The sequence below is a fragment of the Diceros bicornis genome, chromosome 7, assembly GCF_020826845.1.
Source record: "Diceros bicornis minor isolate mBicDic1 chromosome 7, mDicBic1.mat.cur, whole genome shotgun sequence".
In the NCBI taxonomy this organism is placed as follows: Eukaryota; Metazoa; Chordata; class Mammalia; order Perissodactyla; family Rhinocerotidae; genus Diceros; species Diceros bicornis.
In genome coordinates, this window is record NC_080746.1 from 74,428,315 (window position 1) to 74,449,478 (window position 21,164).

A 21,164-nucleotide genomic window follows, 5' to 3' on the forward strand; every position below is an offset into this window, starting at 1 on the left:
AACTCCTTTATAGGAGTACACTAACAGAGGAAAAGTTTCCTATGCCCTCGTTGTTATCAAATGTAAAAGACCCCTTTAGATGTCAACGGTTTACAACAATGTAAACATATCATATATTTTAAACTCCAGTTATTTAAATAGTCTTATATACGTACAGACATTTTTAATACCTTCCACATACTCTAAACTACCTCTATATTAATAAATATATGCCAATTTAAAGTACTTTAATTGATCATTAAAGTTCATTTAATTTTTTTCTTGAAATTTACCTTCTTTCCTGAGAAAAAGCATCTTTAGTCTCCAAAATACCATGTAAAACATAACAGCGTTTTAGGGATGGTGAAGGAGGCAGGAACACTTCCATTTTAATATATCTTCTACGTTCACTAAATGAGTCTTTGGTTCATTAGTCTAGTATTTATTTTGGCTCATTAGATTAGTATATCATCTCCTCATGTACTGACAGCTCTTTGAATCCTGTATTATCTCACATCTTTTCTGTGAGCACAGGCACATAGCACTTTTCAAGTAAAGACAACCAGAAGACTGGAGGAAGTTACCAGGGTAAATTATTCATGTGTATATAGACTAGCCACTTTAAGGTAATCCTACATTGAGCCCCATCTTCAAAAAGTAAAATATTTATTCTCTCAGCTTATTGTAATGGGCCCTGCCATTGTGTTATTTCACTAGAAATCACAACAAACTGACGCTTTTTTCACCAGCTGATATTTTTTCTATACTCCTCTTAAGAAAATACTTATAAAAAACTAACACTTAAAAAACACTTTAAAAAAACTAATAAAAAGTCACACACAAAAGGAGTTAAGAAAGTGTTTACAAACTATAACTGTTTCATTACACAATGAGAAGAGTAATAAATAAACCAATACTTACAAATATGCACAGAAAATCAGCCCCAGCACCCAGAAATCACTGGTAAATTGCCTTTGAATTCATGAAAATGACCTGAAAATTTAGACAGAATATGAAATGAAATGAAAAGGATGAGCAAATTGTATTTTTATGCTTTATTTAAAAAGTATATATTCTGGCTACAAATTACACTATTTTTAACTCAAGCAGTTGTCCCCAACTCCTCTAACAACTTTTTCCAAGATGATAATATCAAAAGAAACAATTTCATTGTCCCACATATAAGAATACAACATCTCCATCCATTATAGCTTTTAAAAAAAATTGTCAGCAATAAAGTAGGTATTTAAAAGTACGAATAAGTAAAAACAAAAGGGAGAACACTTTTTTAAGGGAATAAAAGCTTACAAGTTACATTTTAAAAATATATTTAATTTATGTCTGCAAGTTAAAATGAATCAGCTTCATAGAAAATATCTTGGATGTGTCCAACAAGAATACCTCGTAGGTAGAATAAATGTGAAAGGATGCAGTTTTTGTTCTACCTATGGTGTGGAACCCATTTAGATGCTTAGGCTATATACAATGCAATCTGTATGAGCCACAATTCAACCCAAAATTCTTTTGCTTGCACACACTTTAGTTCTGGCTGAAGAGGTAACAGATGCAACTCAAACACACAGAGCTAGCCTTGTAAAAAGTTTTAACTAGCACAATGAGTCACTTTATGCCTCTAAATATCTATGGTTTCCTCTCTCCAGAACCCCCATGCATTAGAAGGTAGTTTGGTAGTTTATTTTTATTGTTTGGTCTAAATACAGCACATTTTTAGTTCCATGCAAACAAAGAAACTTTGTTGCAAAGGTTGTATTCTTTCCAAAATGTGAGGATGGCTATGAGTAGTGTTCAACTGAAAATAATAATGGAGCTTGGGTTCCTAATTTAGGTCAGAAACTTTCCTAGACTCTGGGGATTGGTTTGATTCAATCTGCATTTTTTAAACATAGCCAGTAAACATCTAGGTTAGTTAACTAACCCAGTTAGTTAGCTAACTAGGTTTAAATAAAATTCATTCTGAAAAAAAAGATGGATCTTGATCAATATCATTTGTAGGAACCACTACTCCCAACATTGCATTTATAGCTCAAATGGCTATAATATATTATGTATCAGCATCTGAAATTAAGTTGAGATATGAAATAAATATCTAACTCAGCCCTTCCACAGCTCCTATAATATGCTTTTGCCTAAGTGACCCAGGAAATTTATTCTATTTTCTAGTCAAGATTGATAGATAATCAAGTCCTGGGCATTTGGACAGCTTTAAGTATCTATGGCTAGTATATCCATTAGGTTTCTTCACCAGACCTCCTTTTCTTTGCAGGGAATGGTGCCTCAGGCCTTCCCCAATCCATTTTCACCAGTTTCCAGCAACTCTGTAATGCCTACTTCCATGGATGCGAGACGTTCAGGAGAGTCTGGCCAGGGGAAGGCAGGGCTGTCATTTCATTTTGGTATTACATCCTTTTCCTCCTCATGGCTTTCTGATGTTTCTGATCCAGCAGAGCAATTTTATCTGTGACACTACACAACCCTATGTGGACACACTCTGCATACTACTCAAAGCCAGCAAGAATACTGGTTCTAATATAAACTATTCTCACATCTTATCCTACCTTGAATCATAAATTATAATTTCAAAGTTGTCCACAAAATAAATCTATACCAAAATGTTGTATATCCAAAAGCCTAAACTCTGAAAGAATCGGAAAGAGTTTTAAAGTACTTACAGATTTTTTTGAATAATCACACCCTGTCTTTCTAGCAACTATTCTTTTAAAAGCATGAACTAGAATTATGCAATATACACAATACATCTCATTCCTTCATTTGCATTTAAATGATGGGGATAAAATAAAATGCATCCAGAAAATATTGTGGCTGACGCATATCTAATTTTTTAAATCACTGGACTCTTTAGGAGTTAAGACCTCTAACTCTGGAAATATTTTAAATTTGGAACAAGTTAGATTGCAGACATTCAGGGCAAATAATATTTTAATATACATCAATATGAAGTCAATAAATTTCATTTGTCATATCAATGCAGTCTTGCTACATATGTTAAAAGCAACTCTGAATCTTATTATCAACTGATTTACAGTATCGGTGAATTTTTTAACAATTAAAAAAAGTATAAGCTTCTAAAATCAGAGTTCATTATTACAAAAAAGAAAAAAAAAAAACTTTAATGCATACTTCCTCCTACAGAGAATTTAGGAATAAACAAGCAACATTTTACAATGGGCAAAGAGTTAAGAATTAACTCACAAGAATTAACACACAACTTGAAGTAAACTACTTCTTTAAGAACTAGAAAAATTTAAGCTGAAGAATACATTTCCAAAATAAAAGTAGTCACTTTGGTCCTGAGGGCAGCACAAAAGTAAGATAGAAAAGGAAATGCCAGAGCAAATCACCACCTGTTCTGGAAAATCACAATCTGTTTAGTAAAATGAATCCTCAGAACACCCAATCACCATGGATTGTTCCATTCCTGTTTGCTCATTCATTCATTCAGCAAGTAGTGACCAAGGGTTAGAGACTGTACTGGACAGTATGAACACAAAAATTTTAAAAAATAAAATAAACCATTATGTTGTAAACCTAAAACTAATACAATGATATATGTCAATTATATCTCAGTTTAAAAACAAGTAAATAGACAAACATGGCCTTTCCCCTCAAGGATTTTTCAAACAATCAGTAATCCAACCTGGCTTTTACATCTGACCATGGTGGTGACATGCTCCATTTTATTTGGTTGTCAAGTCTTTGTACATCCTTTATTTACTAAATAAAATGTACATTTCTACAAACACTTCAAAATAAAAATGCACAAAGATATAAAGAGGAAATGTACAAATGAGGAAATACAAATGTCCAATAATATAAAAATATGTATAATCTCCCTAATAATCAAAAAATGTAAATAAAATATTTTCACATACAATATTGGCAAAATATTTTGTATACTGGACAAAAACTAGGATTGTTGAGGGTGTGGGAAAATAAACTTTCATGTACGATTGATGAGATTAGAAATTGGGTTCAACTTTTCTGTATGGTCACTTGACAGTAAGTGTTAAAATTTTGATGTCAATATCCTTTGAGTTCGCAATGTTATTTCCAAAAATTAGCCTAGGGAACTAATTACAAAAATGTTAAAATATATATACATGCAATATGTATGTTCATTACAGCATTTTTATAGCAGCCAAAAATTGGAAATAACCTACCAACTGGATAAGTAAATTATGGTACATACATATAACACTACCCTGTAAATATTAAACATTATGATATAAAGCTATATTTATAGACATTAAAAAGATGGCACAATATATTGTTGAATAAAAAAATACAAGATGTATAATAAGAACCAATCAATTTATAGAAAATTAGAATTTTTTTTTTTTGAGGAAGATTGGCCCTGGGCTAACATCTGTTGCCAATCTGCCTCCTTTTCTTTTTTATCCCCAAAGTCCCAGTACATAGTGGTGTATCATAGTTGCAGAGTTGTAGTTCTTCTATCTGGGACACTGCCTCAGAATGGCTTGAGGAGCAGTGAGTAGGTCCGCCCCCAGGATCTGAACCAGAGAACCTCGGGCTGCTGAAGCCAAACGCGTGAACTTAACTGCTACACCACCAGGCCTGCCTAATTTATAGAAAATTAAATGTGTATACACACACACACACACACACACACACACACACACGCAAGTTTCACAAAGTAAAGTACAATTTAACAAAAACATTAACACTGAATGAGATAAAGGCTTATTTTTACCTTCTTATTCTTATGAGTTGGTGTTATTTAGATTTTTTATTTTTTTATTTTTTATTTAGACTTAACATATCTAATTTGGCCCAAAAATAAAGCTATTCCTAAAATCCAGTATGTCACTTATACATTCAAAAGTAGCCACCCAAATCCAGGCTAATTTGCTATTAATCTAGCAGCAAAAGCCAAATATTAATATTAGTTACAAAAAGAAAAACCTACGAATTACAAGGCAACTTCAAACAAGTATCTTGACATCAAACGAAGAAACCATAAACATTTTCACAAAAGCGTGTCCCACTCTACCAAAACTAGGTACTAGATCAAAGGTAAATAGCAAATAAAAACAGTGCCACCTCCCTGTATAATTACACTTTAAAAGCTTTCAAGCTGAATTTTTAAATTCTGCTTAAAGCTGTCTCTAAGCCACACCCATTTCTTTTTTTATCCCCGTTCTCTTATTATTATTATTTGATTTAGCAAGAAAGTTCAAGCATTAAATGGGTGGTTGGATTAAATGACCTACCAACTCCCGAGAAGCAAAGATTCTAACGTGTTTTAAAGTACTAAAGTGCTTCCAAAAACACCTGTAACCAAATTTTGTCCACCTTTACATTAAATTGTAGTATCACATGTTTAAAACTCAACTTAAGGATTAAATAACTTTTTAAATTTATTGATGCATTGAGTTAATAACATCATACAATAATGAACCACTGAGTTAAAAAACTGCCTTTAAAGCATATATTTCCTCATCTAACTTTTGGAAAGATATCAATGCCTGGTCTTTTATACATCAAAATAAAAATTAGAGAGACGTTAAAAAATAGCCTGTGTGCTGCAGCCAGCCCTGTGGCGCAAGTGATTAAGTGTGCGCGCTCTGCTGCAGCGGCCCGGGGTTCGCCAGTTCGGATCCCGGGCACGCACTGCTTGGCAAGCCATGCTGTGGCGGTGTCCCATATAAAGTGGAGGAAGATGGGCACAGATGTTAGCCCAGGGCCAGTATTCCTCAGCAAAAAAAAGAAAAAAAAGAGGAGGATTGGCAGATGTTAGCATAGGCCTGATCTCCTTACCAAAAAAAAAAAAAAAAATAGCCTATGTGCAATTCAAATGGGTTTTCCTGGAGATGTGATTTTGCATTAAAACTTCTATTCTCCTCAAAGCTGCATCAATTTAAGAAAAATGCAAAATCCCCTTTACTGTTATCACTTTTGCTATTTATAGCATTACCAGGCTAAAGCCATGTTTCTTGAACTCCATAATTCTTAGTTTTCCTTTTGTTCGTAATAATTATACTAAATCATGTAGAATTTGAATTAACTTTAAAAAAATGAAATGTGAGATTCATCTTTCAAAGGAACTGATACCAAGCTAATGCCCAATTTTTTTAATGCAACTGCTAATAATTAAGAACATCACAATAGTGAATGGAAAAATGAGAGTTTAGTTATGGATGTTTATATCTTATAAGGCAAAAGTAAGAGTGTTTCTGAGGTGTCAAGGAAGACAACTTGAGATGCTAGCTAGTCCAACACTCTGCTTTCCTAGAATAAGAACCTATTTGCTCAAAGAAATAGAAATTTCCCCTATTCTTAAAGATCTCAAAAGATAGTTATTATTGAAGCCTACTCCTAGTAGCCTATTTATGTATTCTATGCTGCTCAACCTACATCTTCAATACAATTTCAGTTTTGAGCACCACAATTTAGAAAGGACATTGACAAGCATTCAGAGGAAAATGGCTAAAAAGTCTTACAGGAACCATGTTACATTAGAATGGTTGCACATTCTAGATGGTTAGTTGGAATGAACTTTAGAGATCATATAGTCCAGTGATTCTCCAACTGTATGGTCTCAGGACTACTTTACACTTCCAAAAATTATTCAGGTTCCCAAAGAGCTATGGTTACATTTATCAATATTTATTATACTAGAAACTAAAGCTGAGAAAAAATGTAAATAGTTATTAATTCATTTAAAATAAAATAAATGATTAAATAATAATCATTTAATGATGAACCTATTACACGGTAACATAAATAACACACTTGAAAAATATAAGTATATTTTCCATAACACAAAAATTAGAACACTAGCATTGTTCTGCATTTTTGTAAATCTCTTAAATGCCTCGTTTAATAAAAGACAGCTGGATTCTCATAGGTGCTATTGCATTCAATCTGTCGTGCTATGTTGGTTTGGTGGAAGTATATGAAAAATATCCATTTTCACATAGATATGAAGTTGGAAAGAAACAGTGTTTTAATAGCCTTTCCAGATAATTGTAGCCATTCTTCCTTGATACTATATCAAAATTTGACAAGTATATAGTATATAGTTTCTCAAAGGTTAACTGCAACATGGAATCTGAAACCTGAATATCAATGAACTTTTGTATTGCTACTTTAAAACCCACTGGTCTTTAAATTTATCTTTTACCCATGCATGATTTCATAACGTCATTCATTGGTTCATTTGGAAAATATTGGTTCACTGACTTGTGCATATCTTTGAAATATTGACATATTTCATTATTCATTATTTTTTAAAATCATATTTGTTAATATCACCACCTATCTTAGAAAAGTTTTTAAGTATTAGGAAGCCATCAAGCTCATGGTGGTGGGTACAAGTTTTCCAAACAACTAATTTTCTCTTGAAAGCTCAAATTTTGTTATTGACAACAAACAGTGTCAGTTGCTTTTCTTAAAATGGCAGTCTTACTTTGCTCATTCTTGAGAATATGTCTGCCAAGCATCCCAGTGTGAATAACCACTGTATGTCTGTTAGTCATTCTTTCACGCAAAAATTATATTCTATGAAAAAAGCAGTTAGTTCAGCTTGCAACTCAGTCACACAAGTGATTTTCCTCAAGATAACCATCGTACTTGGGTATGTAGCATAAGTGCTTTATGCATACTTCCCATTTCATCACAGAGTATTAAAAAATATCCTTAAAGGTCAAGAATTAATAAACAATTTTTACTGCTTCATCTACAACATTCTTAAGCAAAACTGGTTTTTTCTTTCTGTGAGTGGTGATGATTAAAAAAAAAATTCAATGACTACTAACATAATTTGGTGCCACTGCCTTGATTCTGCTAAGGTGCCAGCAGTTTTGCCCAAAATTGCTTTGCAACCTCACTGTAAATGTCAACACAGTGAAAAAGGCAAATAGCATCTTAGTATTATGATGAAAATAGTTTTGACTTTTCAGACCCCTTGAAAGGGTCTCAAAGGTCCCCATGTGTCCACAGACCACATTTTTATAACTGCTTATCTACTATGATAATCCATTTTGCAGCTAAGGAAACTGCCTAGTTTAATATTTTCAAGCCAATGAAGAAGAGGTAATATCTAGCACAGTGAATGTAATATGGCAAATACTAATAGAAAGTTAGTTTTTCTTTGTTCTTTCCAAAAGAAAGAACAGTATTAGTGAGTGAGAATTACAAGGTGGTGGATTTTAGCTCAGTCCAGACACATCTTTAAAAGCAGTGGAATAAGTTGCCTCACAAAATAGAGATCTGTTGCTGGAGTTGTCAAAGTTAAGGCTGGATGACTCTTTGCCAGGGATGTTGTAGAAAGAACTTTCTTACACTGAGTTGAAAGTTGTGCCAAAACTTAGCTGATTATATAATCATCTAAAAAGCTTTCACAAAATTTGAATTTCTGGGCCCCACCCCAAGCTTACTAAACCAGAATCGCCTTAAGTGGGCCAAGAGTTTCCATTTTTTAAAAGCTCCACAGAGGACTGTTAAAGCCAGCCTTGCCATAGATGGTGTTCAAGAGCTGCCATACCAGTTCTCTTCTGAAGTCCCTATCACTCTAAGATTCTACAATTTTGTATTTTAGCCACACTCACTGGGAAGTACACCGTTACACTTAACGTAACAGTTCCTAAGCCTACTTTAACACATTATCGATGGTCAGGATCAAGGTATTTCTGGGTCAGATGAGGAGGAATTAATGGTGCACATTTCCTGGGCCAACCAGTTCACCTCTGCCAACATGTGTAGCAAAATAGTACAACAGAGATAGAATTGCCTAAGTCTGACACATTTTCACAACTGCCAACACTTTATTGCTCTCCTGAAATAATTCAAGATCTATCTGTGAACAAGGATGGTCAGTATAAAAATAGTGTCTACATGAAAAATGAATGAGATTATTTAGAAGACAGCATGTCTTCCACTTTACAAAGGCAGCTTATTGCTACGAACCAAGACCAAAATATAGACCACAAACTTCCAAAAACTATTTACAGAATAACCGTGTGACTTAATCCCTAAAATTCTTGCATTTTGAGGTCTTGACTACAGAAAAATTCCATATACTTCATAAACACAACGTTAAGACAGCAAGGCCCCTTGACCAGAATCAAACAAAAATTTGGCAGTAGGTCAACAAGAAATTTGCAATATATTTTTTAACTTTTCACTCAATAAACTTGTTCTCTTTTATCTCTTCCTTCATGTCCCCTGCTTTTCTTAGCAAAATACTCTTCTTTGAAATAACGCCTCTTATTGTACTTTTTATCTCTTTTTTTCTTGCTGCCTATCTGATTTCAGACATAATATGGTATCAGCTTAATAACAAAAGTCAGAGAAGGTCTTATGTGAGTAGGACTGTAGAAAAAAGTGACTATCAAAAAATAATCCTCAGACTCCCTACATCAGAACCACCTGGAGTGCTTATTAAAATAAAATTTTTAAAAAGACTGTTGGGCCCCACCTGGACTTATTGATTCTGCACTTCTGAGAGGATGGCCTAGGAATCTGTTTTAAAGCATAACCCCCAGGAAATTCCTATGCACACTAAAATTCAATAATTGCTGGGCTAAAAGGTAACTGTTAAATGTGAGTAAGTTCACAAAAAACTTTTGTGCATAAACAAAAATTTTGTAACTCTATAAAATGTTTTATCTTACTGAAAAGATTCTCAATAATTTTGGAGTTCCTACTTTTTAAAATAAAATATTCTCTTAGACGTAAGGAGAATTAAAAACTAGACATGGAATTTAACTTAAAAATTAAGTTTTAGTTATTGTAGGGTGGTAGTTGTTGTTTTTTTGTTAATTTGAGAACAATACAAGCAATTCTCCAGCAATCCAGTCAACATTTCTGAGAGCCCACAGGATGTATAGCATGAATTGGGATCTCTGGGGATACAGAACAATAATTTTCTATCTCAAATCTCCAGCGACAATTTGGATTCATTGTAAGATAAATATTATAATTAGAATAGTCTCAGCATTTGCAGAGCATTATCATACCCAGAAAGAGGAGAGGACTCCATCCCTGCTGAGTTTTCTCTCCCTGAGTCCTTGTTCACAAAATAAAGTGGCAGAACATTTAAAAAGTAATCATTTAACAAAAGCTTGCAAATAAGTACTAATTTTTTAAGCCCATAAATCCTTTAAATCAGTCTACTATTTTCTATAGGGTAAACTGATAGACAAATGAGGCAAGGCTGGTCTTTATACTTGTTCTAGGTAGTTAAATCAAGATAAATTGAAAGACATCTAAAGAGGGCCCATTTTGATAATCATTTTTAAGAAACTCTTCTTGTTACCACTCTCAGTGCCACTCCCTCTTAACCACAAATAATGACTTCAGTAATGGGGCTCTGTAATTTAAAGTATCAGGCAAATAACACCAAGTTACTTAGATGAGTTGACACCGCCTGTTGCACAAATATGTACTTAGGATGAGATTATAAAAATAACAGCTGCAGTATCAACTGGATTCAGACCAGACCAATTTGTGTGAATGCAGAGAGTCAACATGGTCTGAACTTGCTACATAGCATGTATGTAACACTTTATAGTTTTTAAGCATTCCTCAATTAGTGATAGAAATTGAAAGGTGGAGAGATGCTAAAAGAAGTAGAGAAAAATAAAGATTTGGTGACTACGGGCTAATTATCAGAGTCCTAATTCCTAGAGTAAATCACAGTTACTCATCATTTACTGAATATTTGCTCTGTGCCAGGCACTGTGTTAAGCACTGGAAAAACAAAAATGAATGAAGTCGAGTTGGTGACTTCAAAGAGTTCACAGCCTGGTAAAGGAGACAAATAATTACAGCTTTGTATGATATACATTAGGTGAAGAAAACAGATTATAATACTATATAATCCCATTTTCTGAAATAAAGAATATGCATAGAAAATAGGGATATTACCATTTACCTCCCAAGGTTTTTGAAAGGATTAGAGATATGCAAATACTTCCTAGATGGGATATGTCTTCTATAAATGTATTTTCCTTTTTGCTTTTTCCCTGAGATTACGTTGAAATGTGCCCAAGTCACAACTTACACAGATGACTGGTGGCTAATATAACCACCCACTTTTTAAAAAAGAATGTCTTAAGGGTACATGACCCCAGAGCTGTGTCTTTGGCAATGCTACCCCATCATCACACTCAATAACTACACTCTGCATATCTGCAGGGAGCTCAGTCATACACTATGGATTAGTCCTTCCCAGACCTAATTAGGTTTTTCGCCCTCTCTCAAAAACACAGAAATAAATAAAGAGAATCATGTAGAGAGATCCTGCTTATCCTTTGACTGTATATTCTTCAAAACAATTTAAAGATTTCACTGTAAAGTCCAGACAAGATCTGGCCTGGCATCTCTCAGAGATTGTTTTACTTCCTAAGTGAAAAATATCAGGGATAGCAGGATGAGATGTGCTCAAGTTTACAGACAAGGAAACAGACACATAACTCACTTAGGACCACATGACAAGTTGGTGACAGGGCTTTCATTTTAAGTCAGAGTTTCCAATTACTGGGCTTATATCCATTCTGTGAGGAACATAAACGTCTCCTGTTACTTCATCTGTAAAATGGGATACTTAGCATTCACTTCTCCCATAATACATCAGTTTCGCTACTTTGCTCTCCCACTTAGCTCATTTGACAAAAGACACTTTGTAAAATGGAAAGGGATTAAACACCTAGATTTTTAAATACATTTCTCCAGGTGCCAGCGCCAGCACCTTCCCATCTCCCCCAACTCTAATCAACCACAATTCCTATATCTTCTTGTCCTGGAATTTTCCTAATTTCACTTTCTTTTTATGATCCACGACGAGAATGATAGCAGAGTGTGTGTGTGTATGCGCGCGTGCGGGCGCACGCGCACATGTGTAGATATATATAGGAAAAATACCCTGCTACACACTACATAATTCTCATTTTCCTACATTACTGCTCTCATGCCAGCACTGGGACACTGCCTTTTTCAATGTGAGGAGATAGAAGAATGGCACAGAGCTCTCCAATACTCAAATCCCAGCATTAAATTTCACCCCCATCAAGCCTGTTTCTGCAGAATTTACAGTAAAAAAAAGACTAGGCATTATTTAGCAAATTCTAGAGCACAACCATTGTTCAGTTGATATTTATTTTCTCATTAAATCCTCATAATTACTTTGTGATGGGATTACAATCCTCATTTTATAAGTGAAAAAGCTGAAATTCAATGGGATTAAATATTCACAAAGGTAAAAGTGGCAGAGTTGGCACTCAAATTCACAATCACTGGTTTCAAAGCTAGTGCACTTTCATTTAAGTAGCATTCCTTAATTTCTGATCCTAGCCCTTTCAAAACCTATTGGTCTGATGCTAAAAGAGCTTCTTTTAAGAGATTCTAAATCGCACCATTTCTGTACACTGATCCTACTCCTGCCCTTCAACCACAATAGTTCTCTGGGACAGGCACTGTGCAAAGTCCACACATCAGCCTATAATTCAAAGCTTCCTTCTTGCATCTTCTATCTCAGAGTAGATTCCCAGAACAATTTTACTGGACAGAGGCGTCTTTCTTCTAAAAAAAAATGAAAATATTTACCACGTATATCACATACACAGTAGGGAAACTTACAAAACTTAAAGAGAAATATTCTAAGGTCAAGGATGTTATTTTATGCATTAAATAAATAATTGAAATTTTAGGTGATTTCAAAAAGTAAATATACAAGTTTAATTTCTTTCCAAGAATAAAATACAGTCATGTGCAGCATAACAACTTTTCAGTCAACGATGGACCACATATACAACGGTGGTCCCATAAAATTAGTACCATGTAGCCTAGGTGTGTAGTAGGCTATACCATCTAGGTTTGTGTAGGTACACTCTATGATGTTTGCACATCAACAAAATCGCCTAACACCACATTTCTCAGAATGTATCCCTGTTGTTAAGCAATGCATGACTGTGATATAAATAAATTTTAGGTTTAAAATGTGTAATATAAATATTATAAGAGCAAAAAAATTAAAATATACATTATTAGCACAGGAATAATAGGCAGATCAATGAACAACAGAAAATCTAGAAATAGATGATAGTCTATAGAAGAATTTAATATATGATATAGGTGACACTTCAAGTCAGTGGAGAAATGATAAACTATTCAACAATGATGCTGGGAATGGGTAGACATTTGGAAAAAAAATAATGTTGAATCCCTACCTCACACTTTACACTAAATAAATTCCAGATGGATTTTTTTAAGTGTAAAAACTAAAAACATAAATAATCTTCAAGAAAATCTAACTATTTGTATAATCTTTAGATAAGAAAGATCTTACTAAGCATGACGTTTAGAAACCAAAAAAGATTAACCAAACTGACTACATTAAAAATTTTAAACTTCTATCCAAAGAAAAGGCCATTAACAAAGTTAAAAAACAAACCACAAACAGAAAAAAGTATATTTTTGGTATGACATGACAAAGAGAATATTAGGAGCTCCACCAAGTCAATAAGAAAAAAAAAATAGGCCACAAAAAAAATGGAATAGAGGCTGGCCCCGTGGCTTAGCGGTTAAGTGCGCACACTCCACTGCTGGCAGCCCGGGTTCGGATCCTGGGTGCGCACCGACGCACCGCTTCTCAGGCCACGCTGAGGCCACATCCCACATACAGCAACTAGAAGGATTTGCATCTATGACATACAGCTATCTACTGGGGCTTTGGGGGAAAAAATAAATAAATAAAACATTTAAAAATAAATAAATAAATAAATGGAATATTTACAAATGAGAAAATGGCAAAAGCAAATAAGATAAAAAATGTATTTAATATCACAATTAATTTTTAAAATGCTAAGTAATAAAACAATTCATATCTCAATGCAAGATAACATTTTAGCAAAGATTTAAAACATTGTTAATATTTAATGTTCACCACCATGAGGAATTGGGCACTCTCATTCACTAGTGAGAATGTAATATAGCACAATCTTTCTGTAGAGCAATTTGACAATTCTGCATTCCTTATATCACTTACGGAAAAAAATCAAACAATATGGAAAAGTGTAAATAAATACTGAAAGATGTTGGTTCCAATATAGCCAAATTTTAAATGTACACGTCCTTTGATACAAAAATTCTACTTCTATATTATCCTAAGGAAATTATTGGACAACTGGGCAAAGGGCATATATACAAAAATCTTCACTAAAGTATTATTTATAATAGCAAGTAGCTTGAAACAGCCAAAGGTTCATCAACATCGGAATAAGTAGGACGCAACCACAAAATAGAGTATAATGCAGTCTTATAATTGTGGCATATATCCATATTTATCAACAATAAAGATATCCACAGCCTATTGTTACTTGGGGGGGGAAGGCTAAAGAAGCATATATATTTTTTCCATTAGTATAAAAACATATAAATTACTGTATAGGTATGAATGAATATGAACACAAAAAAAGGATATACAACAAAACTTTATTTATGAATAACATTCATATGATGATATCTATACATATATATGTATAAATAGAAAAAGAAATGATATGCAGCAAAAAGTTATTAACGAGTGCTGACATTGTAATTAAAACTTTCTTTTTTCTCTATTCATTTCCTTATTGTCTGAATTTTTTATAAGCCTTGACATTCATTTCTTCATAATCAGAAAAAAAGGCTTTTTATTTAAAAATTAACAATTGACTAAAGATTTAATTAAGATTCAAACACAACTTTTTTTAAACCAAATTATAACCTCAAAAAATGATGTTGAAAAAGATAATCCTGGGGCTGGCCCGGTGGCACAAGCAGTTAAGTGCGCACACTCCGCTGCGGTGGCCCAGGGTTCGCCGGTTCGGATCCTGGGCACGCACCGACGCACCGCTTGGCAAGTTGTGCTGTGGCAGCATCCCATATAAAGTGGAGGAAGATGGGCATGGATGTTAGCCCAGGGCCAGTATTCCTCAGCAAAAAAAAATACTAAATCTAAAATGGTAGGTTGTAATCTACTGTAGGGAGAAAATGACTAGATGTACCCTGGTTAAACAAATTCAATGTGTGTAAATATACATATTATACATGCATAAATATATATGTAAATATGTTATATCTATAACACATATAGATATAAATGTGATATACCTATATTATGTAGTTATCCATTTATATCATAAATGATTGGGCCTTTATACAAAGGTTTTAGGAAACTGGCACACCACGTTTCCACAAAGTTTGTAGAAGTTATAGCGATAGCATGATCTCTTATTTGGTGATATTAGCACACTCTTCTTAAAACAGCAGTGTTTTAAATTTGGCAAACTTAGTGAGAGCCTTCAAAATATCCATCACTTCAACCCAGCTGCACTTCTAGGAATCTATCATAAGGACATAGTCATAAATATAAAAATAATTTTTGCACAAATATATTTATCCCAGCATTATTTAAAATAATAAAACCAAAGAGGCAGGTTATAGATGCTATCTATGTAAAATAAGGATAGATATAAATGTGCTTACATAAGTATTAAAAAAAATTCTACAAGGATACCCAGAAAACTCTGCATAGTGGGACGAAGATCTTTACTTTTCACTTTACATGTTTCCATATTTAAATTTTGAACATGAGCATGATTACTTTTATAATTTAAAATGCAAAAGAAAAAATGAAATAAAATGGCAATAATAATAATTTGAAGCAACCTATATCTAAAAATAAGGGAAAGTTGAAGTAAAATATAGTACACTCACTAGGCACAGTATTGTGTGATTATTAATTTTTTTATTTAGAATCCTACGTTGTAATAGCATGGGAAAATACTCATGTCACAATGTGAAGAAAAAAAGGGATAAAAATTATATTTACATGCTTTTTGAAAAATAAAAGCCAATGCTTAAGAAAAAGACTAGGAGGAACTATTAAGCTGTTAACAAAGGCCGCCAGTGGGTATGGGACGGGATAAATTCTTTCTCTTCTTTCCACTTTTTGTATTTTTCTAAATTTCCATAATGCTGAACATTTTTAATTGGAAAAAATAAACTAAGCAGAAAAAAAGAATGCAATTCTAGGGGGGTCGGCCCAGTGGCATAGTGGTTAAGTTCACACACTCCGCTTTGGTGGCCCGGGCTTCACAGGTTCAGATCCCCGGTGAGGACTTATGCACCACTTATCAAGCCATGCTGTGGCAGGCGTCCCACATATAAAGTAGAGGAAGATGGGCATGGATGTTAGCCCAGGGCCAATCTTCCTCAGCAAAAAGAGGAGGATGGGCAACAGATGTTAGCTCAGGGCTAATCTTCCTCATCAAAAAAAAAAAAAGAATGCACTTCTACTATTTTATACAGAGTTCACACTTGCAAATATCACTTTCTTGATCAACATTCAAAGAGTTTTTTCTGAACTGTAAGTAGCATGTAAGTAAATCTCCTTAATTAGTAACGTAAATTCTATATCTTATATCTAAAACTAAGGGAAAGTTTAAATAAAATATAGCCCATTATTAGAGATAATATTATGTAGTAATCAAAACTTTTATTTGGAATCCTACGTAATAGCATGGGAAAATGCTCATGTGGCATATATCCATTCTATTGTATAATACAGTTTTAATTTAGCCAATAGAATTACCTAACTTCTTTTGAATCAGCAATATTCTTCTGAAGGTACGGAATCAGATAGATTAACTACTTTTTCCTTGATAAGTAACTTCAGTTTCCTCATCGATAAAATGCACATAATACTATTCTGCCTCACAGATTTGTTGCTAAGGTTAAATAAGATAATATATGTAAAGCAATTAGTACAGTCTCCTGGCACTTAGGTACTCAATAGTAAATGGTAGCAATTGTTACTATCATGGGCATGGCTGCTCTTAAAACATTTATTTACTCTCTTCTTTCTATTAGGATAGACTGTATGCAAGACTAATCAGAATGAAAGAAGAATGTTTTCTAAATTACAAGTTGAGATTTAAGTATTAGAATCAACTTAAAATAGTTAAGAGTGTGCAAAAAATACAGAATTATATCTGGGGAGTTACTTATTTAAACCTTATTCTGCAAATAAATGTACATTTTTAAAAAAAGTAATATTTACTATTGCTATGCTCAAGTAATTGTAAGCATACAGAACCTCAAAATAAAAGAAAATCAGCTGTACTTACATAGCTAACCTCCTAGAGTAACAATTACATTGTATGGTATGAGTGTTGTACAACCTTCTTTTAACCTTCTTTATTTTATTAAAATAAAATAATCCTATTACCTACTCAAAAGGTTTTTAGGATAATTAAATGAGATGATCTATATAAAATATCTAGCAACCTGTTGAGCCACAAAGTAGTAAGTGCTCAATAATTTTTTTGGCAATTATTAGCAGACATCAGCAAGCTTTTTCTGTAAAAGGCCAGATAGTAAATAATTTAAGCTTTGAGGGCCATATGGTCTCTGCTGCATCTACTCAACTCTGTCACCATAGAGCAAAAGCAGCCATAGACAATACATAAGTAAATGAGTACAGTTGTGTTCCAATAAAACTTTATTTACAAAAATAGGTAGTGGGCTAGATTTGGCCACCTGGACATAGTTTGCTGAACCCTGACTTAGTGGATTCCCCAAACGGAGATCCTCTAAATGGCTCTCTAATCTTTGAACTTAGGAATTCTCCTTCAATCGTCATACCTTCTAGATCAGTGTTTTCAAAGTGTATTTTATAGAACATTTGTTTCCTGAGATATTAATAAATATTACACCTCAATAAGATTCTCTGATCATAAAAGTTTAGGAAATTCTTGGTAGAACAGATTTTATATCTGCAGAACTTCTTTATACATTAATGTCTTTGGAAATCTCCAAAAAGAGCATACAAATTGCAACTCATTGCATCATTTCAGCAAAAATTTTTGAATGCCCATCCACTTAGTGATGTGGATATATACATAAATAAAATAGGCAAAAGTCTCTGCCTTCATTGAGTTTACATTTTAACAGGGAGCCAAAAAAGTAAACAAAATAACTAAGTAATATGAATAGTATTTTAGATGGTGATAGGTAATACAGAGAAGAGTGAAGCAGTTGGAGGACAGGACATGCCAGAGCTGAAAACATGATGCACAGGATGTTCAGAGATTAAATGTAAATGTACAAATACTCCAATTTTAAAATCCTCTTTATATGTGGTTTATGAGACACTTCTAAACCATAAGGATACAAAAAAGATCACAGTAAGTGGATTAAATATATATAACATGCAAACAGTAACCAAAAGAAAATTCTAATAATATCTAACAAGAATGGCTTAAAGGCAAAGAGCATTTCTAGAGATAAAGAAAATAATTAACTATAAAGGAGTCAATTCACCAACTATATATATATAACATATATTGTTAAGATATAACAATTCTAAATTTGTATGAACCTAATGACATAGTCTCAAAATAATCAGCTAAATTTGGCAGAAATATAAAGCACAATAGATAAACTCATAACCAGAGTGAAGATTTAAAATACTTCTCTAGATAAATGATAAAATAAGTGGACTAAAACAAAACAGAAAAAATATAAAAGATTTAAAGAATACAATCAACAAATTTGTCTTAATTGACATATTTAGAATGGTGGACCAAACAACTATGACAGCTGCACAATAAACATTATTTTTAAGTAAATATCATACAATCATATTTAATGGTAAAATGTTAAAAGTTTTTTCTCCGAGATAGAGAATATGACAAGGATGCCCACCATTACTACTTCTACTCTTAACATTGTATTAGAAGTCTTAAACAGTATAAGAAAGCAAGAAAAAGAAATACGAGGTATAAGGATCAAAAAAGAAGAAATCAAATTGTCATTATGTGCAGATGATATGATTGTATAGGCAGAAAATTCAGTAGAATCTACGGATAAAGAATTAAAATTAATAAGTGAGTTTGACAAGTTTTTTTTTATGCAAGAGTATTGTACAAAAAAGTATATATACAACGCCAAACAAAATAGAACTTATAAATAGCATTTATGTAAAACCATTACAAATATGAAATATTTAAGTAAAACTTCTAATGAAAGATATGCAAGACCTCATTGCAGTAAACTATAAAACATTTCTGAGAATAAGTTAAAAGACTTAATAAGTAGAGAGCTATACTATGCTCATGGATTAGAAGATTCAAAATTGTAACTGGTTCTGGCAAATATTTCATTGTAAGTACGTACTAAGCATCCTGTGACCCTCTGCTTCAGGATCTTCTCTGAAGGCTATGAGAGTACATTTAGCCCAGCACAAGCTCAGCTTGGAAGTTAGGGGAGTAAATGCCCCTACAAGGAATTCTCCACCATATTGAATAACTGCTCCAGACTCCCTTCCTTCAGGAAGGCATTCTGTGCTCTTCTCTGAGGTCCTAAGAGGAGTCAAGCCCCCAATGCCTAGAGTGGTGACCTTTACAATGGCTTTTCCTTCTTCCTTGTCTCACTGTTACTACTCCCTCTCTTCTACTTCCTGGGATCAACCTCACAAAGCTAACTGGGGGGCCAGCCCAGTGGCATAGTGGTTAAGTGCACGTGCTCTGCTTCGGTGACCCAAGGGTTCACAGGTTCGGATCCCGGGGGCACACCGACGCACCGCTTGTCAAGCCATGCTGTGGCAGCGTCCCATATAAAGTTGAGGAAGATGGGCACAGATGTTAGCCCAGGGCCAATCTTCCTCAGCAAAAAGACGAAGATTGGCATCAGATGTTAGCTCAGGGCCGATCTTCCTCACAAAAAAAAAAAAAAGCTATCTGTACCCTAGTCCTTGTCACAGGCTCTTCCTTTGCTGGAACTCAAACTAAGACAACATACAAACTGGTTTTTATCCAAAATATATTAAGAACTCCTACAAATCAGTAAGAAAAAGACAAGCAGTTGAACAGGAAAGTAAGCAAAAGCAAAAGTAAGCCAAAATAGTAAGCAAAAAAAAACTTAAAAGTGAACTTCACAAAAGAGGATTTCCAATGGCCAAAAAACATATAAAAATGTGCTTAACTTCATTGAGGTTTAGGAAAATGCACGTTAAAATCATAATGAGATGTTACATCATACCCACCAGAATGCTAAAACTGCAAAGACTGATAATCCCAATAATGAGCAAAGGTGTATGACAACGGGAACTCTCATGCACTGCTGGTGAAATATAAATTAACAAAACAGTTTGGCATTACCTAATATAAACAGAAATACCACATCCTACAATTCAGCAATTCCCCTTTTAAGTATTTACCCAAAAGAGATGCAACCAAGTATACAAGAGTTCTTATAGCAGCATTATTCATATTAGCCCCAAACTGGAAATGTCTGCCAACAGTAGAATAGATAAACTATGATATAGTCATACAATAAAATACCACACAACAAAAATAAGCAAATTGCTGCTACACAAAATAACAAGGATGGATCTCACAAATATAATATGAAATGAAAGGATCCAGACACAAAAGGATATATAATGTATGATTCCATTTATATAAAGTATAGGAAACAGGAACACCAAAACTATGTTGTTTAGGGATGCATGCTCTGGACATGAAACTAAAGAAAAGCAAAGAAGTGATTATCATAAAAAAGAGGTAGTGACAACTTTACCTTTGGAGTAGGAAGGGGAGTAGTGGTTGGTAGAGGAGCAAGAAGGACTTCAGCGGTGCTAGAAATGTTCTATTTCTTAACCTCGATGGTGATTACACAGATATTCACTGTATGATAAAACATCTTTGTTTTGTGCATCTTTCCACTTGGATATTATATTCTATAATACAAAGACTAAAAACAAGTTTTTCTGAAATGCCTGACATTCAAACACAAGATAAGCAATCTAATACAAAATGATAAAAATGCAAACTAGGAGACTGGTGTTAAGATGGCAGCGTAGATGGACTCTGAAACCACCTCCTCCCATGGACACAATGGATTTACAACTACTCTTGGAACAATTACCCCTGAGAGAGAACTGAAAACTGGATAAGAGGAACTCTCGCAACGAGGGACAGTCCTGACTGAGGTGGAGGAGACAGAAATTCCCTTCTAGAGAGAAAAAAAGCCCCCTTCACAAGCCACAGAACTTCACAGCCACCCAGGAGCAATCCAAAGGTATGCAGCCTTCCCTGGAGGAGCGTGGGAGCTAAGCAGGACAGCATTACCACTATAAG

The 21,164-nt window shown here is 33.8% G+C and overlaps 1 protein-coding gene across 3 annotated transcripts in view; it reads right to left on the reverse strand.

Moving 5' to 3' along the window:
- The window catches only part of SOX6 (SRY-box transcription factor 6), a 573,709-nt gene that overhangs the window by 472,700 nt on the left and 79,845 nt on the right, over window positions 1-21,164 (reverse strand). For all 3 annotated transcript variants that reach the window (XM_058546045.1, XM_058546046.1, XM_058546047.1), the window contains exon 2: window positions 901-972. The gene's annotated coding sequence lies outside the window, so the exon portion shown is untranslated. The remainder of the gene's footprint in view (window positions 1-900; window positions 973-21,164) is intronic.